The 25,415-nt window shown below is 44.7% G+C and overlaps 1 long non-coding RNA gene across 4 annotated transcripts in view; it reads right to left on the bottom strand.

Moving 5' to 3' along the window:
* Window positions 1-25,415, bottom strand: part of LOC139676393 (uncharacterized) — a 236,635-nt gene that overhangs the window by 150,024 nt on the left and 61,196 nt on the right. For all 4 annotated transcript variants that reach the window (XR_011698649.1, XR_011698648.1, XR_011698650.1 and 1 more), the window contains exon 3: window positions 25,155-25,265. This is a non-coding gene — a long non-coding RNA (uncharacterized lncRNA). The remainder of the gene's footprint in view (window positions 1-25,154; window positions 25,266-25,415) is intronic.

Genomic DNA, 25,415 nt, shown 5'->3' with positions numbered 1-25,415 from the left:
GATACTGCTGAAGTCAGCATTCCCCTGATCTCAGTCAAGTCCGCTGCCCGGGGAGCCTGCCCGTGCGCAGGACACGCTTCCCGGTGCTGCACGCTGAGTAATCAGCTATTGCCATGCAGATGAGCCCCGGGAGATGAGCAGCGACCAGCGCTGGGACTCGCACTTCTGGGAAGCGCAGCCCTCCGCTCTCAGAAATATCTCACCGCAGGAGTAATGCCGCTCGAGTCTTGCAAGTAATAAAACGTAATGGGAAACAGATGCTGCTGTACCTTAGATTAGAATCTATGTTTAGATTTCCAAGATAATTTTTATCTCTGATACTTTGGCTAATGTAAGGCTGATATGATAAATGGATTTTCTGCAGAGTCTGAGAAGAGTGCGCCTGCTTCAAAATGCAACCTGATATGGATTTGTCTCCAGCAGGGAGACAGAGAAAAGAAACAGAACTGGCCTGAAGGAGGGTCGGGATGGAGGATGTGTTACATGTATGAGGTCAAATGACCCTGGACTGGTGCTGGAGAGAGGAGAGTCACATCTCCCCTCCCACCTTCCCTAAGCAGGGTGAGAAGGACCATCCTACCGGGCTCCTCAGAGGGCAGGGGAGCGGACCCTCTTTCCCTCCCCACAGCAGTGCAGCCTCAGCCCATGTTTCAGAAAGACACTGGGAGACCTGTCACTTCTGCAGTAAAGTGAAACCACAGTCTTTAAATTCTAAATGGGGTGAGCTCAAATAGCCGGTACATTGACTTAAAATCAGCCCTTAGTGGAGAGAAGAGGGTACCACACCCCAATAACCACATTTCCACTGGCCCACAGTGTTAGAATGGGGTATAGACCTCCCTGCACATCCACATCCTCCTTAGCTCACTTGAACCCTGTTTTCTGAAACCTCCTTTTCTGCATAAGAAGAGTAGCACATCCGTCAATATCTCCATATCCAACATGCTTCAATACCTCTCTTTCCATCACCTCTCCTGAGGCCAGGCACAATTTGCTGCAATGCTGCAACCACATTTTCCCACATCTTTTTCACTGTCTCATTGAAGCAATGGCCACAAATAGTGGATACAGCATTGTGGATACAGCCTTGGTCTGCAGTCAAAAGGGCAAATGGCAAATGCATGTGGCAAAATATATGGGGATTTTATTTTTTGAAATTATTTTTTTAATTATTATTTTCTAGCCTGAAAACTTTTGGCAAAACAAAGCTCATCAGTTTCTTTTAGCATTGTAAGTGGAGATTATGTAATATTTACAGTGATATTAATGCAATCAATCAGCGTCAGCAAGTGGAGATGTGGGAGCCAGCTATACACACGAGAGAAAAGTGGGGAAGAGGAAAGCACAAAGGGGTCCCTGTGATGGCCAGGGAAGGATGCCAAATAGCTTCACTGCTTTCCAAACTAATATGTTACAAAATAACACAATCATCTTTGGCCCAGTTCATTAAAAATAATTGATTTGACTGCTCAGTGACTTCCCCGCAGACAGGAGATGCCCACCAGCACCCAGGCATTCCCATAAACACCTTTCTTCTACCATTTGAGCAGAGAGACTTTGCCCAGCCCTGCTCCAGCTCAGTCTCAAATGATGTCAAAGGAACCCTTGTTGGATCTTGGGTTACTGGGAATGGTGAAAGAGTCATGGATCAAGAGCCTGCACCGACCTGAAGGGCTTTGCCACTGCTCTATCCACTTGCAACAAAATGCCAGTGGCTCAAAAGAGGCTATTCTTCCCAGGACATGGACCTTGCAGCATCAGGAAAGTGACTTTGCAACCTGAAAACCCCATAAATAGTGACTTCTGCTGCTGTGTTTTCTTTTTCTTTTTGCAGGTGGAAATATTGAGGTCCAGAGGGGATTGTTGCCCGAACTTGATTTCTGCATCGCCATTGGAAAAATTTTGGCAGTAGGGACAAGGCATTGTTTTGCTGTACAAAGGTGGCAAGTGGGATCTGCAGATGATTCAAGAAACACTTCAAACCCAACCCAGCAAGCTGCCAACCAGGCAGGCTGCAAAGAGCACAGCAGTTGGTTTCCAAGGACCTGGGAATGTGCTGAAGAGCAGCAGCTGGGAGTGTGCGCTGGTCCTTGTCTACCAGAATGGAAACACTGCAAGCATTTCTAAACCATATCTTGGAATAAGCCTTTCCTAAATAATTCTACCCAGCCTACAGTTTGGCAAAGACCAGTCTTGGTATTCAGACCTTGATGTGGACTGTCTCATATTCTGGCAATGCCAGAACGAGGGATCTCTGCTGCTCTTGTTGGTGGGGCACTCTCACTGGGATAAATAGGCAAATCATGCTCATGAAGCCATGAACCCAACGTTCTAAAGAGACTAAAATGGATGAATTAACTTGTTTTCTTAATTTTAAAATGTTTATGTAACTGTTGAGATACTGGGTCAGATGGTTCTCACACCAGTAGAAGATCTGATCACTGACTTGTGCTGGACCACTGAAGAGTTTCATAGCTAAGTCTGGATAATCCAAGAAATTCAGATCTACTCTGAGGGAGTCACTGCCTGTTGAGGTGGTTGTCTGAACCCAATAATTACAACTTCCACAATTTACCCTTGTCTGCTACCTAAAGAACAAAGCCTGCTTATCTTTAGAAATGTGAACATCACTGAGGCAAGATATAGTTAAGAAAAACTGAAATAATATTAAGCATGCAGAAGCCTGAAACTCTACAACATTTTCTTTAGAGGACTTGTTTGACCAAGAATTCAGTTTAGCTTCTGGAGTAAGAAATTTGCTGGTATGCTTCATCTGGAGAGAGAAAATTCTATATATTTAAAAACCCATCAAATGCACTAAAAGAACAGGAGGGACATACTATTTTTCCCATGTTCATGTCTGTTCTGTTACCCCAAACCCAGAAATGTGCTGAGGTCACAGTCAAAGCAGACCTGCCTACTCAAGGCAGATTTCTTTTTCTCTGTTGACCTCCTGCCAGAAGGCACCATGAGGAAATTCCCACACCTTCAGTAAGGTTTACTGACACCCACCTTGGATGATAGGAAAGGGACAGGAGTGTGGCAGAGCACCAGCTTCTGAGGTCCTGACTCTGGTGCAGATGGAGATAAAGGTAGAGATGATGACTCCTCAAACACTGAGTTTGTAAAGAGCTATTGGCCCAACCACAATTGAGAAATGCCTGTTCTCTGGAGGAAGGTCAGCATGTGGGCAGCAGTGAATTTTTCAAGAGCAGACCTCCCCAAGCAGTTAGTTTGGCAGTAAGAGCCAGTTGTCTTTGAACAGGCACTCAACATGTGATCATTTTAGTCTCCTTCCCACTTAGGAGTATGACTCTTGGGGAAAGTTTGACATCAGATTATGCCCCACTCAGAGAGTGCAAAACTCTGTCTCAGGCCAAGTTTTGTGCATTTCTGATTCCTGAGCTATGCTCTTTCTTCTCTCTGACCCAGGGAGACTATTTTGGGCTGAATTCCTAGTGACATGAGCAAAAATTCCTAGAATAAGACCCTTGCACACAGATGGAAGAGCAAACTCTTTTGACCACAACCACAAACCACTTCCATAAACTCCAACCTTTAGCTCCAGCTTTAGGCTTCTTTTATTGTCTTGGAAGCCTTCTGGGCAAAGTTCAGTGCTCTAGGGGAAAAGGGGCCCCTTTTTATTGTTGGAGAGACCTGTTCCTTGTACCATGGAGGTGCTCACCAGATGCTTAGGAACATTCATCACAGGGAGCAAAGGAAAATGAACATTTGTCCCAGACGAGTTTAATCATATAAGCAGCTAAATTAGGTGGCTGATCTGCCTTCGATCTCTTTATAATCTCTGTAGAGATCTTTTTTCTGTGAACATCTTGGAGCTGGAATTAACCTCGTGTGCAAGGAAGAGCCTTACAGAGTAACCTTTCTCTCCCCTCTATAGAGGATCTGGGGAGCAGTTTAAGCCAGGCAGCCAACTTAGACACCTTAAGTAGACACCTGGATGTGTTATAACCTTCATCACCTTCTGGAGATGAATACTTATCTGATACTCTACTGTCCATGCCTCCATTGAGTAGGAAATGCTTTATTTATGCTTCAAAATCTGGACAACACCTTTCCCAACACCAAACAGACCAAGAATTGATACTGGATAGAAGTGGGACCTGAAATTCTTGCTTCAAGAGGTCAGAGAGAAGAGCAGCAGTTGCTTTCTCTGGACTGTGGTGATATTCACAGCTTTCTCTCTCTGTCACACTGAGGCAAAAATTATGCAATGCCCTGACTGTACATTTATCCACACTTCTGGTGCTTTAGCAATCTGGCTTCTCAGCTAGAGGCTGGAGCCAAAGTATATTAAGAAATGAGCCTGTGAGTTGAACATATGCTATCAGCAAAGTCTCATTTTTTTGTTGCCACTTACTATTTCTTAACAGGAGGAGGCTGCACATGGGGCTGTCTCGAGACAGGAATGATGCAGGGGAAAGCCCTGAATTGCTTTACAGCTTCAGGCCACTCACTGCCACTAGTCTGCAGTGCAAAGGTGCCCAATTTTAAGCTTCCAAGGTAGGGCTAATAGAAGGACACATCAGCAACAAAACCACATCAAGAAGACCCAAGTTATTGGCAGTCACCCACCACCATGTTGCAGGCAAATACAGAATAAGAACAACTAAGCTGCAGATGACCTCAAGATGAAAGATGGATTGAGGAGAGCTGTTCACCCCAGTCCAGGAGAGCCATGGGCTTGGCCACCAATCCTCAGCTAATGCCGAGTCCATCCTGTTTGGTTATAAACACAGTGCAGCACTTGGCTGCCGCTCTTGTCTGCGCTTCCATTTGTGCTGATAATACACATTTTTAAAGGCAATGCTAATTGCTGCACTAGATTTATTAGCGTGAATATTATCCATCCTTTCCTTTCACCCTCCTCTCCCCTCTTCAGCTCAATTCATCACTTTTATGAGAGGGCAAGTTGAGGACCACACCTCCTCTGCTTCCCAGGGACAGCACTGTGGACCATCATCTCCACCATCGCCCACAGATCGAAGAGGATGAGTTCATAGCAAGTTGTAGGTAAATGACTGAACCAAGCACAGGGAGGCCCATTGCATTATTTTCTCCTGAAAACCCCTGAGCAGCTCGAGGTGCCATTAATGTTGCATCTAGTTTGCAGCAGGGTAAATGAGAACAAAGAGTTTTTGGGGTGGAATCCAAACCACATCCTCCTATCAAACCCTGCCGAGCCAGGATGCTAAAACAGCTGAGCCTGCAGCACAAAGCTATATAAAGCTGCAGGGATAACAGCCCTTGTTTGGTGCCAGGCTCCAAGCTATAGCAAGTTTTACAGGAGGGATGTTACAGGCCTCTAACGGGATGTAAATTGTGTTTCAGAAAGTGTGGCTGGTGTCTGTGCAGATCCTGGAAATCTGCATCGTTCAATGTAAGCATCAGTGGTGCCAAGCAATTACGATGTTTATAGAAACTGATGGCCTACATCTGTTTAAAATACTTCCCAGTGTTTAGACTGACAGGATAGAAAACATTCTGCAAGGAGTAAGCAGAAATTGGATGGTTTGATGTTTTTGTTGTTTTTTTTTTTAAGTTAGAAGAACTCACACTAAATTGATTAACTACTCAAATTCATTAGCACTGTAAGCACTGTAGGGTGAACACATGCCATAAACCTGCCTTCCTGCGTGATAGAGAATTAACAAAATGTAAGAAAACTCTTCCAGAGGGTGAAGCCTGTTTGGAACTAGACTGAAACAAGAATGTAGTCTCATATCCCAGCAGCTTTATAGCCTTCCTGCTTTCTCTCCATTGAGAAATCAGCCAGTATGTCTTTGCCTCAACTCCCAATTTCTACAACAAAGATAACAACCATTCTTACTCCAATGTGGCTGTTTACAGGCAGAGCAAAAGAGCAAGCAGAGACCCCAGCCTGACCTACATGCAAAGAATAACTAGATTGGTTGCACTATACAGAGAACCCAGACCAAATCTTTAGGTTTTATCTCACCTGCCTGTGGTGTGTCTCTATCTCCTTTCCAACACTCTCCTTTACTGCTTTCACATCTTCAAGGTTTTGACTCTATCCAGGAGAGACTGCAGAATTAATGGTCCCTCTTCACACCAAACCTGGCCCCATGGGATGCACCTGCTTTGATTCAGGCAGTTTTGGACATAGCAAAACATCCAGACAGTTTAGGAATGAAAGAAGCAGAAATTGTGTACCTTGTGATCATGAGAGCAAAGAGAGCAGAGCTATATGGTGTTGCAGTCCAACAGCTCTCAATGACACAGGGGCTCTTCAGGGACCTCAACAAGTCAGTGCAAACTAGAGCCACCTCCAGAAAATCAGGGGTTGTTTCAGAAATGGCCGAACCCCAGGAGTTGATGGCCAAACCCTGTAGTTTTGGCAAAGCATCTTCCCTCAGCTGCAGCAGCTCTAAGCAGCACAAACAACACAGCAATACCCAAATTCTCATGCGTGTATCCATGGGCTCACTTGTACAGCCATCCTTAGCTTCCTTTTCCTTGAACTTGGGCTGCTGTGCTGTAGTGCTTTGCCACCTGACTAGTCAAAGAAGCCTTCCTTCATTAGCAGTTTGGAATCTTGCTATAAATCTCCCCATAGGGCTCACTCTTGGGTGACAGTGTTCCAGGACAAAGAGCCCCATTCACCAGACAGGCCTTTGGAGTTCGTTTTCCGTTTTTTAATGTCAGTCTTGGAAGCAGGGGGTGCAAGTTTTATGGGCAAAGCCACAGAGACCCCAGAAGGGACACCCTGTTCTGGAATTAGTTATAACCAAGTCCCCTTGGGCATGGCTGCTGCACAGCAAGTGGGAAGGTCTCTCCTCTCTCAGTTATACTGAAAACAAATGTATAGCAGAAAAAAACCCCATCTCTGGAGCTCTCCCATAGTTAGCTGCCAGGATTATTATGGTATCTAGCTTAGTAAAAGACTTACAGTTTCCATTCTTTTTTTCCTCCCACCCAATCCCTTATAGTTTTAAGGCTACTTATGTCACACACACACGCAAAACTCCAGCACGAGAAGGCAGCCACATCAAGCACCAACATCACAAAAAGCAGCCACCATTTCTCCAAGCCCTCATTCCTTCTGTGCTATAAATTAGTGTGCAAATTATGTAAATTAGAAGCACGTGCAGAAGGGAAGTTGTTCTCCTTGGCACTTGCTGGAGAGGGACGACTTGTCCCATTAGGAAGATCTCTGGAGCACTGGGTTGGAATTAGCGCTGCACTTTGCACTGATGGTTCCTCCTCTCTGCCTCAAGCACCCACACAGCTTGTCTTTGCTCCCACTGGAGAGTATCCTGTCCCCTCGGCAATGGCACCATCCCCACGGGACTCTGTGTGTTGTTCCAGCACTGCTGCCGCTCCCCCAGTCCCTGAGCAGAGCCGTGTAAAACATGCAGACGTTTTCATCACTAAACTTATGGCTGCCCTGAGGGTACATGCATAAGATTACCCAGTGCTCTTTAAATCAGTCCCAGAACAACCTTTTCCAGCCACTGCTAAACAAAAGCTTTTCCACCAGAACTCCATTTTTCTTTTTCTCTGCAAGAAACCTTTTTTTTAAAACTTTTTTTTTCCAAACTAGCTCAGCTGTTACCCTTGGGCACTAGCTGGTGGAAACACACACAAATACCTGCAAATTCACAGAAATTACTGGGGAAAATAACCCTGCCATTAAATTCAAGGAGAGTGGAACAAAATTTTACACTCATTTTTTTCCAGGAAGAAAACAAAATTAAAAAAAAAGGAAGGAAAAGATCTATCGAAACCCAACTTTAGTCCTCACTGAAGCAAAGCTTGATGGCTCTCCTATCCCCTATGGATGACATGTAAGTCCTACAGAAGTGAGTTGCTGCTCCACCACAGTGTAGGAGCTGTAAGGATGCAGTCTGCTCTAGGCTAAGCCTCTGACCTGCTCCTCCTGTGTCCAAGGTGGTCTGGACACCAGGATACCACTTGCAATGCTAAAGCAAATACAGGGCAGGTGGGCACAACATCTACCAAACAAATTCTAAAGGGGTGGAGGGATTTTAGGCTTTTATTCTCCTATCAAAATAGTTCAGCCACTGACATCTCAGAGTGGGCTTTATAGGGTGAGGCTGTGCTATGTTTCCATCTGGCATGAGGGTGATTGGGGAACACACTGTTCTACACCCAGTTTGCATCCATTAGCACCAGTCCAGAGGAGAGTCCAGGCTCTCAGGGAATGATGACTCTTGTGCTTCTCAAAAAGCAACCCGATTTGAGACCTGTTGTGTGTCCTCCCTCTCTGATCCTCTCACGCGTAACTGCAGCTTTGCACCCAGAAAGTGACTCAGAAATGCCAATACAACATGAGAAGGTGTGTCCTTGCCAGGTAAATGAGTGCCATGATGGGACAAGTGCTTCGTGGCTCTCCTCAGAGCGAGATATGTTTACATCAGCCAAAGGGGTTGTTCTTTGCCCCTTGATGGATAGATGAATTTTAGACAAAGCCAGCCTAACAGCTCTGCTGACACCTCTCAGCTCAGCTACAGAAGCAATTGCAGACATCTGACATGATCCCATGTACTGGAGCCTGTAAAGTTTCCCGTGGTGTCATCTGGGACTGACTAATATCTAAAGCTCATGGGGTTGCTCAGCATTACTGTGCACCAGAGCAAGGCCAAGCCACCCTGTGCATTACATGGAGACAATCCTGGGGACACATCTGGCCAATGCTGAAGGACCTCAGCATCTTCAAAGACTACCTCCATCTGAAGGGATACAGCATTACCATCTGTGTGAGGAGTCACATCAGGGTCAGCGCTCTGAGATGTTGTCCCTGCACAGCCAGTTGTTGGATCTGCTACGCATTGATATTTCCATACAAATAGACTTGGAAGCTGCTTCCACCAGCATTTAGCTGGAGGAAATTCCAGTCACGAGCCCACCGGGATCAGGGGAATCAAAGTGTTACTAATAAAGAGCCATTTCTCACCCTCCCAAATCCACACTCCAAACAGTAGGATGCAAGAGGGGGGATGTTCTAATAACGACTTCAGCAGGAAATGGCACGTTTAGCACTTCTTTCATGGCTTTCTTTCCATCACATTTCCTCCATGCCCTCTCCCAAGCTCTGTCAATGGCAGTACACTATCTCTTCCCTTCATTTTGAAGAGCAGCAATGTACACTCCTGCCAAAGCAACCAAGATGGTCCCTGGCTGTGTGGCTGCAGCCTTGTCTGTCCAACTTAGCCCTACAAATCACAGTGGCACCAGATTAAGCCTTTGGCCGTGTTATTTCATGAGGTTTACTCATCACAAATGTTGACAGTAAGGATAAGCTTTAAGTAACAAACCAGAAAACCAATTCCCTTCCATATATTCAACAAAATCCTGTTGCTCCCTTCAGGAGAAAACAAGCTGCACAGCGTTATTGTACAGACACAAGAGGAAATCGCTCTTTGGATTTGGAAAGTCGATGTTAATGGGTTCAGACTGCAGTAGAGGGCATGTTCATTTTGCAATTGAGTTACTTTCCCTGGTACGCTCTTGATTCTATTTTCCTGGCAAATTGTGATGGCTAATAAATTGCAATAACTTTGAGTTTACATTATGACTTGCAGAAGATTATTTTGGGCAGTAATGACATTCCCAAAGTGGAGGGTTTCTCCAGTGGAATATCTAGCATATGGAAACAATTCACTATTTACAGATTCAGATGAAACCTACATATTACTGATGAAGAAACCATGTTTTGATAAGATGATAGGCAGTGGGGCAAGCCAACAGATATTTCTTATAGGGAAGAAAATAAGAAGCTCCAAACATCTACTAGGAAGACAGGCTTCTCCCAGAGCTTACTGAGGCCAATGGTCTGAGTCCTCCAGGCTTTGCTGGGGTTGAAGATCAAGTCTTCACCCTCCTCACAACAGGAACATGTTCTGGGTCAGCTCACTCCATCCTGGAACACTTTATCCTACAATAATATTGCAGCCTCCCACTTATTATATGCTGAATTCTGTTTATTTCCTCTAATATCCAAAACACTCTCAGTGTCTCCTTTTGAAACCCCCAGGGCAGCCGAAGCGGGAATTTTAATTTTATTGCACTATTTGTCAAACTTTTTTTTTTACTTTTCTTTTTCTTTAAACACTGTTTACCCAGAGCAGCCTTCCTCCCTGATCCCCTCTGGTTTGTCTTTTGCTACTCAGGCATTTCCTAGCTGCTGTGCTTGGGCTCCACCTTGTCATGTAAATCCAATTTAATTTGCACAGTTCTGCTTGACTGGGGCTGTTTTCTAATAAATTCAAGCTCCGTGAAAAATTCCAACCAGGTGATACACTCAGAGGCAGCAGCTTCTAACACAGTTTGTGGGAAGGATCTTCAAAACACACTCTAAGAGGACGTAGGTGGCTTTCAGGGCCAATTGGCCTTTTACTTCTAATATTGACTTTTAATTACCAACAGCTAAACCATGTTTTCCTATATGATCCACTGCTGCCTCAAAATCCATTTTGTCCTGGGGTTATTGACACAGTTGGGAAATTTACTGTGTTTACTCTTTTTGAGAAAACAGTTTAGTTTTCATGCATTAATTTCAAACCAAGACTGTCTATGCTCATTCTACAAGCTCAAATTCTGTCCTTCATCCATATCCTTTGAAGGGACTTGTCTGCAGAAACATCTAGTGCAGAGATGACTGCAGGAAACAAGGATGAAAAATAAGATTTATTTTATGATTTTATGGTTTTAATACTTATCAGTGGGTGAAATTTTGGGAATACTGAATAAACTAAAGGGCAAAAAAATCCTCTTTGTAGAACCAGGGTGGTTGAACCTCTAAGCCCCAGTACAACACCTTGAGCCACTGAGCAGGATCAGAACTGGGTGGTAAGAGAAATAAGTGAGCACTGTGCCCTGCCCAGCCTAACATAGGCCAGAAAATCAGAGCCAAAAAAATCCCCTTCTGGTATAAACAGGGTCTGGGGGGCTTCAGAGCAGCACCTACAAACAGAAAAGACCCTTTTGCTTCATGGTCCATATCTCAGCACAGGCTGGTGTCTCCCCCCTAACCTATTTTTGGCTGCAGGCTCAGCCCCGAGCACAGGTTAGGAGATGCACGTGGCTCTATCAGCCAAGCAACTGCTGCACTGCCTCAGCTCTGAACTGGGCTTGAGCTCCTGTGAAGCACCTCCAAAAATAGCAGCATTACATACCTCAGGTACAAGAGGCCAGCTGGAGGTTTAGGTGGCATTTATCTACTCACCCATGCAAAGAAAACTCAAAAAAAAACCCCAAAAACCCAAGAAATCCACAGAACAAAAAGCAAAGCCCCAGGATTTTTTCCTCTTGGTCAACAAAATCAAAAAATACTCCTCTAAAAGCTTTGTAAATAAATACAGGGCACCACAACAGTGCAGGTGATTTATTGGCACGTAACATTACAGGGGTGACAGAAAGCATTGCAATAGTCAAGTACCACAGTCATGGCCATTATAAACAATTTTTTTAAAGGGTTTTTTTACAGAGCTGTAAAACTAAGCTCTAGGCTAGAAGTTGGCATGTGACTTCTCTCTACCTTTGAAGTATTTATTGACAGTAGAAATTTGGAAAGGAAAAAATACCAATTTGGAAACTATGGTTTCATCAGACTTTGAACAGCAAGTGTAAAAAGGAAAGGAGATAAGAAAGGCAAGAAAGAAGAAAGGGAGCTGTTCTGTTAGGATGAATAATGTCCAGCAAATAATTTTCCAGGAAGATCTTTTGGGTTCACCTTTTTCCATCCACAAGTGATTCACAAAACAGTGGTTTCTACAAAGTTTCTCCGTCTTTCAAAATATTTGCCCAGCCATTTCCATGCAGTTATTGGTGTGTGATTTATAGCTTTTAACGGCAGGGAATGCAAGTCGCCCTGGGGTAACACATGCCATTGAGAGCTGCTGGGAGAGCTGCAGCTCTCTTGGCTCCCTGCTTTCACCAGAGGAGGAGGAATTTGTATCCAAGCAGATTAGTCCTGCCAGGTTACACATTGGCAAGAGCCAGGGGTAAATCCCACCTCGACTGATTCTCCAGCCAGTGCTAGAGCTTCAGAAGTCTGGTCCAGGCAGAGGGGGCTGTTTTTCCATCCCTGCAAGCACTTGCCAAATGTAGGTACCTCTCAGATTTCAGATCCAGAGGAGACCACTGGGAGCTTCCTGAACAGGAAAGGCCATTGCATTTCAAAGTTAAATATCACCACAGAACCACTCCTGCTCACAAGTCACCTGCACAGCATTTCTGTACTATGAACTGGGGACACTGGAGCATGCCTGGGAAACCTTGTGCTCAGTGGTACCTCTTCAGCTAATTACAGAAAAGGGTTGCACAGAAAACACTTGGGTTTACCATCCAGGAGCAAAGCAAAGCAAGGAAACATTAACTCCTCCACTAGCACCACTCAGGGTTGCACTCTGAGCTTGTTGCAGCTCAGCATACCATTTTGATGGCTTGCACATGCCCACGTGCACTTGATGCATCACTGAGCTTGGATCAGAGACAACAAGCTGACTTCATTCATTGTCTGGCTCATCCAGGGCAAACCTCAGAATGAAACCTACTTGGATGGGGTAAACAATCTGGAAAATCATCTTGGAACATCTCAAAGCAAGTGGAGAAAATGAACCACACCTTAAGCAAGCAGAGCAGGGGAGGAGACACGTTGATTAACACCCACCAGCAGCCTGGCCTGACTCTCTAGAAGATGATGCTATTTCTGTCTACCCTTTCCATAGCCAGATTCACCACTGAAACCCTCCCACATGCTGAATTATGGGTTGGATGGATGAGTCCAGCTTGGAGCAGATGTTTATCTCATTTGCTTCCACATTTTTTTAAACATTTCACATGCAGGAAAATGATAAAAGCAAGAAGATTAAACATGGATGTCCAAAGTCTAATTAACATCCCTGCTGGTAAGCTGGGTGTGTTTTATCTTTAAAACAGAGTGACGCCAGCTTCCTTTGCAACATGCAGGAATCCCAGGGGGAGCAATCAGAAATAACACAATGATGTTGTTAAGAATCATTTATTATTACTATTATTATTATTACTGTTAGCTTGGGTGAATCAACTCAGTAAGACCAACACAGCCTCTGTGAATCAGTTAAACTCTATTTTAAGGTCTTGAATAAGACTTTGATGGGACTGACTATAAAAATCTACATCTGGGTAAGATGCAATTATGGAATTTTGACAAGGGCATTTGACCAACCCAAAAAAATCCATGCATCAAACTGTCATCATCCCCAAATGTGCATGCCTCAGATTTTCCAGTTCAGCAAGGTTAGAGAACATTACAGCCTTTTATGTATTTAAAAGTGAGAGTTAAAATATAATTATAATATAAAAACATTATAAAATAAAAAGCTTACTTTTTATAAGCTCGCCACACTGGAAAATTTGAGGCACAACAATCTTCTCTATAGCAGTCTCAATATTATGGTTCCAAGTTCCTCACACCTTGTAACATAATTAAGAGTCCTCCTGAACACTTTGTCGCGCTTTGATTTTTGCAGACTATGGCCAGGAATGGTTGGTTGGCCTCTACTCTCTCCAACTGTCCGACACTTGGTGGCTTGGAAATAGATTGCTCCAGGAGCAAGTATGAGAAGTGAGCCCTAGGGGTAGCTTTGGCTCTACAAACTCCCTGCATACAGGGAAAGAGAGAGGAGAGTCGTCAGAAATATTTTCTTCCCAGATGCAAACGTGCAAGCAGGTGTCAACTGCATGACTTTATTTAACCTGGTAACAAAATAAACCCCTGTGTAGGAAGGTAAGTAGTTCAAAGCAGTAGGTGAGGAGTTTCAGTTTAAGCAAAGCCTAAATAAGTTTTTTCCAGAGGGAACAGCATTTATAGATATATAAAATCTTTAACAAAATATTGTCCCTGAGGTCATGTGCCTGAACAGTTTTCTTTTTCTTATGTTCTATCAGTGTTTTCAAATGTCCTGCAGCTGTAGTTCCCATGTAATCTTGGTCCACGCTGCCAGTCCTGTGGCAAAGGGATATGAGCACCTCACGGCCACTTGTTGGAAATTGGTTATTCTTTGGCTCAAAGGCTTGTGCATGTTTGAACATCTGGGCTGAAGAGGTTCATGAAATAAATCAAAACAAGTCACAGGAAATTCTAGACATGGAAAAGATTCTTAGGTTGAAGGATTGATTTACAGATTGCAAGAAGTGTTGTGCTGGTTTTGGCTGGAGTAGAGTTAATTTTCTTTATGGTAGCAGGTATGGGGGTGTGCTTTGGATTTGTGCTGAAAAAGCAGATGGAATGTTCAGAGAGATGGTGTTTGTCTTCCCAAGTCACTTCTACACATGATGGAGCCCTGTTTTCCTGGAGATGGCTGAACACCTTCCTGCCCATGGGAATGAATTCCTTGGTTTGCTCTGTTTGCACACATGGCTGTGGTTTACCTATTAAATCATCTCTATTTTAGCCCATGAGTTCTCACCTTTCCAATTCTCTCCTCCATCCCACCATGGGGAGTGGGTGAGAAGGTGGGTGGGGCTTAGTTACCAGCTGGGGTTAAACCACAGCAAAGGTCCTGCACGTCAAAATATCTTCAGTTATGAGCCCAGGGCTTTAATAAAGGAGCATAGAGAATGCATGGAGTATGGATTAGAGCATTCTGCACCATAAGGACACCCCATTCTCCCTATTTATTTGTCATTCTCTTTATTTCTGGCTCTGTGGACCAGATATGCAAGCAGACCACATTTTCCTCTCAAGACTCATAGTCTACACTTGTCATGAAATCAAATCTTGAATTCTCAGGGGTTATGTGGGCCATGATGTTGACCTGGGAACCAAAGGATGCAGTGGAGAAAAGGACAGAAAGATTGTGCTGTCCTGCCCAAATAAGGAAGAGACTAAACGGGTCTGACTGGGGGGACAGAGGACATATCCCAGCTCTGCTTCCCACATAAAACCTCATCTATGTGCTGACTCCATGCTATTCCTCCATAGAGTTTGTTTTCCTTTGGAAAGAGATTCAGGAAGGTGATCAAAGAAGAGCTGCGAGAGGGTCCATTATGCCCCAACTTCTGGGTGATGTGCTGTTCATTGGCTGTTTCCATTTTGATTCAGTCCCTACCAATCCTGAGACAGGAAGGATCACAGGGGTAAGGACCATCCCTATTACTGCTCTGGGACACCTCACAGAGGGTGGACACAACACTGCGAAACTGGACATGTTATGACAGCTTAGGATGGATAAAAATAATCTGCAGCATGTCCATGGCTGACTCTTATGGAGGGCTATAAGGAACGATACTCAGATTTTGGAAGACTGAGTGGAACGTTCCAGTTCTTCCCAAAATATACAGTGGAAATATTTGGGCTCAGAGAGAATGACTACAGCCAGGGCAGCAAGAGAAACAGTCCTAGTGTTGGCAGTGCTGGAGAGGTTGAGAGCTGACTCAGAAAGAGGATTATCTTTCATGCTGCCGATCGCAACGTCCTCGCCTGGCCTTTGGTACTGCGTTTCACTAGTGCACTGAAAGCCAAACCCCAGCTGTAGGTCAAGCCAAAGAGAAGAGGCTTGAATGTGGGGCAACTGGCAACAGAAGGATTTCTCCAGACACTCACTGTGGGCCAGAGGTGAGCTGGTCCCTGATTGTTATTGCAGGCTGAGAGGTGTGGTGTGCTTGGCAGCTGCTGTTTCCATCGGCTTGCATGGGCTGGATGGGGGAAAGCAGAGAGGCAAATTCATCCAGGCCACTGTCTCCGGCTGCCTTCTAAATAAACCTCTCAGTGGGACAGTCTTCCTTGGTTCTTTGTCCCTTTGCACAAGAGGTCATCATTTATTGATGGAGTATTTCTCACAAGGACATTACAGCACCAAGAGTCATAGGACAGAGCAGTTTCTTTTTCCTTGTTTGCTTACTCCACCCAAACCATCACACAGATTTCATTAGGGTTTTATTCAAAAGTATGGACTGAAGACAGTGAACTGCTTCCAGACTGGCCTGCAGTTGACCATATACCCCTGTATGTCTCTATATGTTTCAGGTGTCACCATAAAACAATTAGCCACCAATTATCAAGTTATTAGCAACTAATAATCAGTTAACCTAAAAGATTACAACTGGCATCCCATCAAGGTGCTCCCTGGGCACCAAGACAAAGCACTTCCTCAGATCAACATCAGCACATCTAAGGCCAGTATCATGAGACTGCAGCAGTTATTCCTTCAATTTATGGGAATTTAATCCATGCAGCAGCCAGAAGACCAGCTCCTCTTTTCCTATTGGCCTTTGCCATATCTAAATATGGGTTAGGATGAGGAATTTCAGACAACTTTTTACAGAAGGGGCACTGTGTTTTGGGGCATGCCCCACAGTATGCCTCATCTCATCAAATCAGGCTACCAACTAAGGACCAGAGCTGATTTTAAGGCCATATATCCTAATTCCCTTTCCATGGCAACCAGTCATAAAAGGCAAAACAGAGTCAAACATGCATCCAGGAAACATATTCAAGTCCCACTCTGTGGGCATCACCATTGGCTTATTCCAAAGAGATGTGATGGTGATGCTATTTATGAGACTGACTTTTCCCCACCCTTGCTGTTCAATTTTAATATTTTTGATCATCGGGCAGGAAAGTATAAATAAAATCCTCTTAATGTCATAGTTACTTTTCAAGCAGGAAGTGACACAAGTTGACACCCAGTCATTAACTTAACATGAGGTAGTAAAATAATTTGATTCTGCTGGCAGAATTTTATAGGAATTAACCAGCTTGAATATTTATGGTCAACATATTGCTTTCACTGTAAAAGCTGGTATGAAAAAATGAAGTATTATCATTTTTTACTGGGAAAAGGAACATTACTTATTGACTTACAGAAACAGTAATTTAGAGAGCTTTTGCTTTTCTGTAAATATCCCCCATAATTTTACTCTAATTTTAAACTTACTCACAAAAGGGTGTTTTAGGAGAAGTAGGTATTGTAAAGAGGTATAGAGAAATGGATGGGGTTTAGTGATGTGTGAACTTTGCTCCCAAAGAAAGAACGAGCACATGTGCTACAGCCATGATGATGGTGGCCATAAGTCATCTGATGAAACCTGAAGAGGTTAGGGAGGCGTTTGGGCCTGATGAACACCTTCAGCCAGACCAGGGAGAAGAAAGGATCAAAAAGGCTGTAGTCTACTTGTCATAGCCTAATCCCACCATGCTCTTAGCAGAACCACTGAATGCCAAGGAAGAACTCTTCACAGAATATGTTGAGTAAGAAGGGACCCTCAAGGGTCATTGAGTCTCACTCAGCCCTACACAGGACCATCCCAAAGAGTCCTGCCAAGTGCTTGAGAATATCTTGTGCACCCAGACTCTGGATTGCATTGGTCCTGTTCTGGAAAGCTTAATCAGCACAGATCCTAATACTTCATTAAGCAAACCCTTTATATGCATGAGGATTCTCTCTCGCCAAGTAAAAGTTTCTCAGTTGCAGGCATGTTAGAATAACAAGCGTGGTTGTGTGCATGGAGGGGAGCTCTGCCAAAGAGCAGTCCTGTACATTTCTCTTTGCAGCAGGCTCTGGCCTTGGAAGGCAGTGGAGTGGGGCTGCACTGTCCCCCACCCTCCTGCTGGACACTGAGGTGAAGTTTTCCCTCCAGCTGAGGGGAAAATAGAGGGCAGGCAGAAGCATGTGGAGATCTTTACCAGGCTGCAACCAATAGCACCACCTCAAGCCTCGTGCCTGAAGTATCAGACCACTCTTCTGAGATGAGCCAACCAATCCAAGCCAATATTCCCTGGACAGCCTTTGCCAGCTCCTCCCATAGTGTCACTCCATGCAGGGGCCGGCTCCTCACACCCCCACCTTGCTCCTTCCTGCTCTGCCACTACCTTGCTCACTCAGCCTTAATACTTTTATTCCCAGCACTGTTTAAAATGCTGCAGGGAGGTCAGGGACATCTTCCCAGCATCTCCAGATAGGAGTGAAGCCTGGATGCTTGCACAACCAATCTCACCAAGAGGTGACCACAGTACTAATGATCAGCAGTTGAAGGATGATGCTGGAGTCCCTGGAAAGGGATGAACTGCCAGAAGAGGATGGCAAATTCCACAAAAGTCATCCTTGTTCCTTCAGCTCAAGCTCCACAGCCAGATGCACCCAGCTTTGAGCCACCTTCAGCACAAGTAGCAGGACAACCAACGCATCCTAATTTGATTGCTACAGTGCCTGCACTAATAAGGTGATATAATAATGTAGAATGTGACTAACAATGGGCACAGCTGTGCACTAACATGCTGAGGTGACTTCTGGCTTACATCCCATCCTCTTGGACCAAGGTGGAACCAATCCTGATCTGTTGGCAGAGCCAAAAGCTCACTGCTGTTCTAGTGTCTGCATTGCCTCTGTGATGCCTCATGGCCAAAATTCCTGCACGAACCGACCCACAGTGAGAGGGCCTCTGCACCAGAGAGATTTATATGCTCAACAGCAGGAGATTTTTGGGGAGCAGATGTAGAGAGAGGGTCATGCAAGGTCACATTGGAAATATACAGCAAAAGCAAGAGCTTAGCCCAGTTGAACTACATTCTTACTCAATGGCAAAACCATGAGACCATCCTTCCTTTTAAGAGTTTTTCCATGCCCTAACAAGCCTGGTGAAGAACTTAATGACATTTGCGTGTTCTTGCCTGAGCAAGGACCTCATGATTTGGCTGGATGCCATGAAAAAAAAGATGTCCAAAAGTTATGAAAATAAAAGTATTTATCTTCATTGTTAGAAGCAAAGACTGAGCCTTTTATTTCCCTCTCTTGGAGGATTAAGCTCACAGATTTACAAAGAACTGGTTGATTACCAAAATAAATACATTGCCATGCCAATTTATAGGACACAAATGTAGGAAACCCATCCAACCAAATCAGGCAAAGAGTAATTCATATGAGAGCCCTCAGCATGTGCAAAGAGCACAGTGCATGTAGAACAAAGTACATAGGAAAAACATGCTAGAAACCTCTATCTGCGGGAACAATTCCCAGCGCAGCATACAATGGAGCTATAAAATAAATGGCCTGGCTCTCCACTGGAAGCAAAGCCCAAGTGTTCTCAATGAGAAGGAGGATCATGTATCTTTATAATGAGAATTCAGTCATTTTTAAATGTTGGCTTTGCTCATATCACCACCAAATCTGTCTGCAGAGCTGACAGGCTGCAGACTTCATTTGGATTTCTAACTGTGATTATACATGGCAGTGATGGATACCACAGAGTTTTCCGGGGCTTAGGGTTTGGGGCTGGCTTTTGTTTTTCAGTTGTTTGGGGGTTGGGATTGAGTGAGCTGGTGGGGTATTTTTAGTGTCACTGTCCAGTGAGGCTTAACGAGCGCTTTCCTCATTTTAGGAGTTCTGATAATGCACAGAGATGAAAGCAGACCCTGAACAAGTTCTTCTTTATACTGGCAAAGCTGCCCCTTCTGTGATGAAACCCAAGAGCAGTTCTTGCTTTCTCTGCTCAGTGAGATGGAGTAGAACCTGTTTACTGAGCCTGAACATACCATTGCCCTCAGAGGTGTAAGCACCACCCTTTGCAGCAAAGGTGATCCTCAGAGCACTAAAACATCTGCTTGCTCAGTGAAAAAACAACCCCACAATCATGTTAACATTCATGAGCGTGGCATATTCAGGAGTTAAAGGTCCTTTCCTCTCTGTTGTTTCTTGCAAGGCAGCATCACTTTTTATAGCTGATAGTCCACAAAGGAATGATGCATTTCACAGTCATACACCAGCTCCTTTTACAGTTCAAGGAGGAGAAACCTGAAGTTGTCCATTAGAGAACTAGGTAGCCTTCACACAAGACTTAAAACCCCATTTTGAAGCTGTTCTCTTTCCCAGCCCTGCCATCCATCTCAGACAGCAAGGCCACAGACAAGCAGAGCACTTGTATTTCAGTGGATACAAAACAAGAGACTCTATAGCAGCCCGGAGCAGTGATGTTCAACACTTTACAGGAAACAGGCATAGGGAGGGTATTTGTAATTTTAAAAGTCAATTTCTCCAAATATTTGCCCCTGCTAGAGAGCAGAATGTCTTCTGGTTACTGCTGGGGAAACCAAGTCAGTGCTGTGATCTCTAGGCACCACAGCCTGGTCTCTGATAGGAAAATCAGGTGGCAGTTCTCCACATAACCTGAGGGTAATGTCCCTGAATTTCTGATATGAGACATTTGGAAGCAGCAACCCACCTATTAGCCTGATTTAGGGCATTGTTAGGCAGACTGGAGCTTCAGCACTTGAGAAAGAGGTGGTTGACCTGACTTACTGGAGTGCACTGGAGACAAGTTCAGTACACCCAAATCCGTGAACTGATGACATGCATGGAGTTCACAGCATGTTCTTTGCAAGTGGACATGAAGCAGTTCATAAAACTGTCTCAGATCAGTTGCCAATATCAAATGTTCTCAGCTGAGATGATCTGGTACAGCACAGGGCTGAGTCTCAGCAGAGGATCTCTCCCTTCTTCAGAGCATTGAGTGGTTCAAGACATACCAGCTCTGCACAGGAGCTGGATAACACCTTGAGTTCCAGCCTACTGTGGCCTTCAGAGCAGCAGTGCATGGCAAGGTAGCATAAAAGCAGCTCAGGGACATCTCAACTGTCTCACAGTCCTTGAGGTGATGGGAAGGCACCAAGACAGAATCATAAAATCATGCAGGTTAGAAAAGACCTAGAAGATCAAGTCCAACCATTAACCTAGATGCTGTTTGCTGTTCATGCAGGGGTAGGAGGCTGGTTACAGTGCTTCTGGGACCCCCACCCCAGCAGTGAATGTCATCCTGCCACTACACTGACAGAAAATTTAAAGGCAATAATGACAAGTCCACACTTCAAATGAACCAAGAGCACAGATTCCCCACTGTTAGCTCAGCAGCACACAGCTGTATTGCTCCCAGCACCCCCAGCTAAGTGCTGCAGTGGCACAGACCAGCTGCAAGTGTTTTGTAAAGGAAAGGGCAGAGAAAAGCCAAGCGAGGCTCCAGCTTTCCACAGCAGCCCATCAACTGCTTCAATCCAGCACTGCCTTGCAAGCTTTAGCAATCTGTGTGCAGGCCTCATGGCCAAAATGAGGAGCCTTTCCAGTCACAGCTTTTGGAGGAGGCTAAAGTCTCTGTACATTGTGAGCTGTGAAATATATGAACTCCCAGACTTTACATGAGCCTCACTCTTCTTTGCAATATTACATGGCTTTTGGATTTGTCTGCCCTGTCCACCTCTCCCATGTGTTTCCAATAATTGCTTACATATGGAGGGGTTTCTTTTGTTTGCCCTTAGAAGGGACAAGCTGTTGCTCCCCCTTCTTAGATGAGGCTACAGACATACACATCATTTTTATTGGTGTATTTTATTGCCCCTACTTCTTTACAGCACACGCCACTGGTCTCCCCAGCCTTCCCTTTCAGTCCACTGTTTACCCCTGCCTCTGTTAGGTCTCCTCATTCCCCATCCTTTCTCAGTCAAAACAGGGGCCCCTAATTAAGAGAATGCCTTATAAATTTCTCCACATCCAAATAAGATCCAGAGCCTGGCTGGGGAGACGGATCTGGAGACAGTGGGTAGGTCTGGCATTCCTCATGTTGCACACAGGCTTTCTTTAGCATCACTCTGCTTGGCACATGAGCTGGGTCTCAGCACCAGCAGCCAGTGCTGAGACCCAAGCTCATGTACCCACCCCTTATAGAAAGGAACTATGAGAGGAATGTGCTGGAGACCACTCATTTGGACCCAAACCCTTGGTTATGCAGAGCAAAGACCCAAACTGGGATGCTGACCCTGCAGGAGAGGCAGTCACATCATCTAAGGCTTCCTTGCAGGACCTTGTGGTGCACAGCAGTAGGAGAGGTGAGTAGCAATCCCTGCCCCAAAAAGCTGGAGGATTTGATGCTCTCCCAGAGATGGGGCCAGCAGATCCTTGGGTCAGGAAGCGAGCTGTATTCAGAGGTTCTTCTTCCTCTTCTGGGGTATATATTCTACCCTCAAAACTGCCCAAAGCCCATCCAAAAACCAGGATGAAGGTTCCTGCTATGAAGCCCTGCCTGGGTATTGCCTTGTGCCCAGTTTCTCACTGACTGGTGCAAGGCAGCTCCCAGCTCAGCACACCCATCCCATACATAACCGATCACCCAAACCCCCATGGAAGTACCCAAGAGGGTTGCTCTGGTCTGGGGCTCCTGGGTTGCCTCTGCTCTTTCCATCAGTGCTGTGTGTGCACAGGAAACAGGTCTTAACACAGGCAGGATCACCCTGTGACTGGCACACCAATCACCCAAAATATGTGTCTAAAGCAGAATGCAGGAATACAACCCTCAGAACACCAAGCACCTTGCAGAAAACCTGCTCCTCATGGAAAAATTATGTTGGAGGCCTATAACTCAAAAAACACAAAGGATAACAGTGGTTTGAGAGAGAAAAAAACCCACCCCATCCTATCACCACGTTACTTTTGTCCACAGTCCTGACTTTTGATCAATACTGTGCCTGCCCAGGGACTAAAGCCCAGCCTGCAAAGTTGTCTCTGCATTACACTCACACACAATAATTTCCTCAGTGTACACGTTGCTGGAAACACAGCCAGTGCCAGAATTCCCCAGTACCAAATCCCTCCTTGGGCTGGTGCCCAGTACTCTGAAAAGGCCGGCAACATCTGGAAGCAGTGACACTGCACATCTGTGAGACCCTCAGAATTACAGGATGGAGGGAGTACTACCTATAGGATTAGTTATGTTGATAATTAAATCCCAAATAGGAGGGCACTACATGTACTCACCTTCCCTAACACCATAATGCTTGAACTCGTGCATGACCCGCACATGATGCTGCTGCTCCTGCTGTAAACAACCCTTGGGGTAGAAGTAGATGAAAATTTTGCTTGCACTTGTAACAGAAGTGCAGCTGGGGACGCTGAGCAGGTAGGATAAATCTAAAGAAAACATCTCTAATTATCAAGGGAGTGATTTTTGAGTCTCTTTTACACAAGGAGTAGTAACAAAGCAGATCTTTGCACTGATTATCAGCATGACTCAGGGGACTAGATCCAGGTTTTAACCACAACCAGGACCTCTTGGACCAAACCAGGGTCTTGCCAAGCTTCTCCAGACTTTTCACAAACTTGTGAAACTGATTTTCCTCCTCAGACTTCACAAGACATGGCTTTTCTGCTATACCCAGCAACATACCCTCATTCTCCAGCATATTGTTTTTTCTGGGTGCCTGGTATGGAAGAGCACAGAAGAATAACTTGTGGGTTTTATTACAAACATTTCCTATTTAGACTTCTGGCACAATTTATACCACAACATGCAGGATACAGTGTCACGGGGTTTAGAGAAAGGTATCTTTTCTGAGCTTTTTTTTTCCTTTAAGATATTTATGTTTTTACTACTAATGAAGTCCTGATTTCCTGGCAGCAGGGTCATATTTAGCAGAATGAAAGAGAAGGCAAGAGGGACTGTGAGCCCACTGTGTGATTCCTCCAGCACTGCAGCAGCATCGCCCAGCCTGTGCTATGGCAGAGGGGTGTTGCTCCACATCACAGCCCACACTGCATCTGGCCTGATTTTTGCAGACATACACACTTCACATGTGAGAGAACCCCCAGTGAAACCAGTGGGGCTGATCAGGCTCCTCATGCTCTCTTTGCTGCACTGAAGTGTCTGGAATTGGTGACAAGAGTTTTATCAAGTCAAACAAAAGTCAGAGAGTCCAGGAGAATTTAGAAAAGGATTACTTCAGCTGCTGTATTTGTGTACTAACACCTCCTACTTGACTCCAGATCTATGAAATTTTAAAGAGGCATTACTTAATTTACGTATGTTTTTCTATTATTTTTGCTTTTTTTAAAATGCAAAATCCACCCCTTGATAGCCAAGATCAGGGATCACAAGCACCCCAGCTACCCTGGGAGCTTGGGGAAACGTTTCCCCATGGAGATTCTGAACAGAAAAGACATCTAGACCAACAAACCACTGCTGATACAGGCTATAAATTAGCAGAAGCCACCTGTGCACACTGCAGGAGCTGTGCTTTGTACAGACCACAGACAGACAACAATTTGCATGAAGAACAACATTTGCAACCATGATGAAATTCGAGGCAATGAGGCTTCTTGATGCTTATCTCTGATCTGAGAACTAGGCTCATTTCAGTTGTTTTCTAAGTCATCACAGATAAATGCTGCTTTGCATCCACAGTGACCCTAATCCAAAGCTCTTGCAAAATCAGAAGCTCTCAGGACAGCTTAGTAGCCTTCAGGAGTATGTTTTGGAGAGAGCGGGGCAGACCTATTGATTTTTTTGCTGGTGAATAAACCCATTATGTGGACACCCGACATTAAAACGTTGAGAGATCTGGGTTCAAAACGAGGTTTTTGTTTTACTGTAAATCCTATTTATGGCTTAGGGCACAGCTGATACGCCGTTAGCTTTTATTTCATTGATAATTCTGTGATTGTAGTCGAAACCTTGCAACTTAATGAGCTGATGTTATTACTCATACTGTGTGGCCATCTGGAACCAGTTTGGTCAGAGAGCCCAAAGCACCACCAGCCACCTGTAATGCATTAAGCCTCAGTCCAGTACCAGCTCCGTGGATTGGAAAAGCCAGGCCTGCATAAATACTAACCTGTGAGAATGTAATTGGAGAAGTGATATTTAAGAACTTATAGTTTGCCAGAAACGCTCATTCTCAGGGGAATGTATGCCGAGGCTTAAAGTTTAAAGCCAAGTGGTTTTTAGTTTCAGCATTGTGAATCAAGCAAAATCATTGCATATGGATGTCATTGGACTGTCCAAGCCGCCGGGTCTCTTCAAACAGACCAGCCTATGCCAGGGCTTTTCAAAACCAAGATTCCCTCCTCGCACCTGAGCCTCATGTTGCTTATTACTGTGGTACCACCGCCAGACACCCCTCCAAAGGGACAAAAGAAATCAGGAGTAAATGCTCCATAATGCTTTACAGTCACAAAGAATGTGCTGCTGCCATGCTCATAAAAAACTTAATTACTACAGAGCTTTCATGTGGACAACAGATAACACCCAACAACTTGGAAAGGCACAAACCAGCAAAATATTCTACTGAATATTGTAAAGAGACATGAGCTACTTCTGGGTCAAAAAAACAGGTGGGGCAGCTGCCTTACCTGGAATTCCCTGCTGTGTCCCAAGCAGACCCATCCTTGGTGGCTTTCTTCCAGGAAAGCACATGAGCTGGAGTTGCTGGTGGTTCTGGCACTGCTGCACCAAAAAGGTACCTGTGTTGGCAGAGACACAGATCATAGATTAGCATGGTTAATTAGCACGGTAATTAACATTGTCCTCACTGCTAATTGATGATTTACACCAGCTGGGGATATGAAACACTACTCAGATTTCAGGGATTTGAGTAAAATAAAATTCAATTC

The sequence above is a fragment of the Pithys albifrons genome, chromosome 10 (genome assembly GCF_047495875.1).
Source record: "Pithys albifrons albifrons isolate INPA30051 chromosome 10, PitAlb_v1, whole genome shotgun sequence".
NCBI classification, from domain to species: Eukaryota; Metazoa; Chordata; class Aves; order Passeriformes; family Thamnophilidae; genus Pithys; species Pithys albifrons.
Note: the sequence above shows the minus strand (reverse complement) of the source record. Positions and strands in the feature narration are given on the sequence as shown.